General features: G+C 51.5%; 1 long non-coding RNA gene across 1 annotated transcript in view; it reads right to left on the bottom strand.

Moving 5' to 3' along the window:
• Positions 1-3009, bottom strand: part of LOC124245376 (uncharacterized) — a 9645-nt gene extending 6636 nt beyond the window's left edge. Inside the window, exon 1 of the long non-coding RNA XR_006890270.1 lies at positions 677-3009. This is a non-coding gene — a long non-coding RNA (uncharacterized LOC124245376). The remainder of the gene's footprint in view (positions 1-676) is intronic.
• Positions 3010-3473: the final 464 nt, after the last annotated feature.

The following is a 3473-nucleotide window of genomic DNA, read 5'->3' as shown; positions in this document are numbered from 1 at the left end:
GTGTGTGGGGACAAGACCCACGGGCAGTCAGAGCTCCTGCTGCTGCCCTGAGTTGAGGGTTAGGGCTAATTTTATAAGGCATGGGTACGTGACTTATTTTTACTGGAAAAAAAAGAAAAAGAAAAAGATGATGTAAAAAGTCATTAAATGATTTCAGTGCAGATGGGGTCTGGTTATTGTGCGGTCATATAACTTTAGATACGAATCTGGCCATATAGATCGGCATGTAGGTGAGGATGCCCCGGGCTTCTCTCCCTGGGGCGGTCCTAATTCATACCATAAAAAAAGTCCACTGGGTCGTATAGTTTGGCATGTAGGCCAGGTCACCTTGGGCTTCTCTGGCTGGGGCAGCCTTAATCCACATCACTCCTGGCTCCAGCCCGAGGAGAAGGAACAAAGAGCTCCTTAGGAACACCTCTTTAATCAGCTGCAGCCATACCCCAACACGGACTCCAGCCCTGCGGTGCCTTTACCCTGTGGCCGCCTAGTTAGGCTGAAACTACATTTCCCAGAATTCCCTTCTCTGCAGCTTCCACGTTAGGGTTGGCTGCAGGAGAAATTTGCAAAGAGATTTGGAAAGTGGAGGTGAGGCAGCAGCTACTTTTATACTCCACAACCAGGTGTGAGCCAGGCACTCTCGCAGCTCAAGTCTGTTGATACTGATCTGCTGGCTCACCTTTTTGGCCCTGAGGAGCAGCCAGGCCCATAGCTGCTTCGGCTTTTGCTGAATCTTCTCCTTTGGCTTCTCCAGATCCTGGGGCAGGTGCCCGTGCCGTCGTGGCTGAGGGCGCCGGCTTTTCCTGCAGGTGACCCATACCATGGAGGTTAGAGGCGGTGAAATATGGGTTCTAGCTGCCATGGTGGGTTCCAGTTTGTCTTTGCACTTCCCCACACCAGCCTCCAAGATGCCCCCAGCCGTGAATCCCACCTCCTGGTATTTATCCCCTTGAGTCATCCCCTCCACATTGTACCAGGTTAGTGTGTGTGACCACTGTGAATATGGCAGAAGCAACGGGATGTCACTTATGAATTAGGTTATAAAAGACACTGTGCTTTCCGTCTTGCTCTCTCTTTCCTTCTCTCTCTTTTTCTCTGAGATCACTCGAGCTGGGGAAAGCCAGCTGCCACATCAGGAGCCCTGTGGAGAGGTTCACATGGGGAGAAACTGAGGCCTTTGGCCAGCAGCCAGCAAGGCACTTGAGGCCTCCCGTCAACAGACAGACACATGAGCGAGCCACGTCAGAAGCAGATGCTCCAGCCCCATTCCAGCTTTCAGATGACCACAGCCTCCAGCTGACACCTTACCTGCACCCCCATGACAGACTCTCAGCCAGAACCACTCAGCTAAGCCACTCCCAGATTTCTGACCCTCACAAACTGCAAGACAGTAAATGTTTGTTGTTTCAAGTTATGGTATTTTGACGTAATTTGTTACACAGCAATAGATAACCACTACAATGTCCATCTTTTCATCCCAACTGCTGGCTCTGCTGCCTTCAGACCCACCAGTAGATGCAGGTCAACGGTCTTACATGGGTAACTTAACCAGCTCCCACAATTATGTCAGGCCCAATCCCACAATAAATCCCTCATTCTGTATTACTCAGAGTGGTTCTGCTTCCTTGATCAAACCCTTCCTGATACCACAAGGAACTAAGAGGGAAGATTCCCCAGTACTTTCATCACTGGTTTCCCCTACAGTGGAGGTTCTCAACTTCTGATCAGAACCACCCAGAGAGCTTTAAAAAAACCAACAATGCCTGGGTTCTGTGCCCAGAAATTCTGATTTCATTGGTCTGGAGAGCACCCTGGGCATCAAGATCTCTTAAAGCTCCCAGATGCTTTTAACATGCAGGCGAGGTTGAGAGCCACTGAGCTAGTCTGGCTGACTCCACCTGTCCTGTGCTGGGTCATGGGCACCCAATAGAGGCACCCATGGTAACTTTTAATTGGGGACTCCTGACACCTAGAAGTTGGGGCCACAGGGAATCTTCTCACGGATGGTGGTAGCTGCAGCAAGACTGAGTTCCCAGGGCAACAGAGCAACGTGGCAATGGCCTCCAGGGTCCAGTTATAGTTCTTTAACTCTATCATCACCACAGTTAATGCTGTGAGAATTACCCAATAGCCTCTTGGTTACATTTCTTTCTGCTTAGATCAGGGAACCTTCCAGAACTGTTCCAATGCTGAGAGTCTGGATCTGGGAACTAAATTTCACATTAACTCCCCAAATGACTTAAGGGTATCCAGCCCCTCTGTGGGCCACAGTTTCCTCATCTGTCAAGGGAAGGGCTGTGTCAGATGAGCTCCGGACCCTTTGTCTTGGGTTGGGCTGCCAGGAAACAGTCCCTGAGATGGAGATTTGTATGCAGATGGTTTCGGGGGCGGGGGTGCCTTTAGGGTCAACATCTGTGAGAGAGCGAGGGAAGCCAGAGTGGGCAGAGACGGTACTGAACTGTGAAGCAGTCACAACAGAGGCTTCTCCTGATCCCCCGGGAGCCTTGGAACTGCTGCAGCCCTTCAGAGTTGTCCCAAATTAGGGGGACGACACTGAGCCTTTGTACCCTCAACTGGTCAGTCATTGAATGCAGTCTGCCCCCAGGGAAGGGAGTGTGTTTTGGGGTGAGGCAGTTCTCTTGGGCTGAGGGCAATTCCTGGAGAGGGACTTGGTTGAGCACTGCCAGCAGCTGACACCCTGGCAGCTGGAGGAATGAGCCCTTCGGTCTTGAAGGGGGAGTCGGGGCTGGGATCTGAACAATGCACCCCACCAAGCACTGTACCCTTCCTGTTCAAAGATTTCATGATCATAGCCCCAGCCCTAGGGTGATCTGTGGAGAAAGGGGTGGATTTCTTACTCTCTTTGGCTGGGCATGACATCAGATACCCCAGGAGAGTAGCTGGAAGGTTCTAGGAGACCACAAGCTTGAATAAAGCACAACTCTCCTTAAAACCTCTCTCATGCTCTGCTTTGGCAGCCTGGGATTTGCAGGTTTGGATCCTGAACATGGACCTACACACCACTCGTCAAGCCATGCTGTGGTAGCATCCCACATATAAAATAGAGGAAGATTGGCACAGACGTTAGCTCAGGGCCAATCTTCCTTGCCAAAAAAAAGCCCCCCCAAACCAAAAACCTCCCTCACCATTAACAGAGGGAGAGCCAGAGGGAGGTATAAAGTCAACTTGCTCCAAATAAGCGAGGCCCCTGGGGGAAAAATTAAAAGCCGCTCTTGGAGGAAGGAGTGGCTTCCAGAAGGAAAGTCTCCCAGGTGCAACGCTCAACTCCCCACTCCCTGGAGCACGGAAGATAACAGAGCTGCGAGGGACTGTGGTCGCCATGGTAATGGCCTCTTGATTCCAACTGAATGAAGCTGCTGGCTGGCCTGTCAATCACCCAGCGGCTGCACTTTCAGTGGGAACCAGTCTCAGCGCCGGGCAGAGGCGGGGAGGAGAGACCACCTCGTGTCCACACA

The sequence above is a fragment of the Equus quagga genome, chromosome 10, assembly GCF_021613505.1.
Source record: "Equus quagga isolate Etosha38 chromosome 10, UCLA_HA_Equagga_1.0, whole genome shotgun sequence".
Taxonomy (NCBI): Eukaryota; Metazoa; Chordata; class Mammalia; order Perissodactyla; family Equidae; genus Equus; species Equus quagga.
This window is presented reverse-complemented; position numbering and strand designations above follow the sequence as displayed.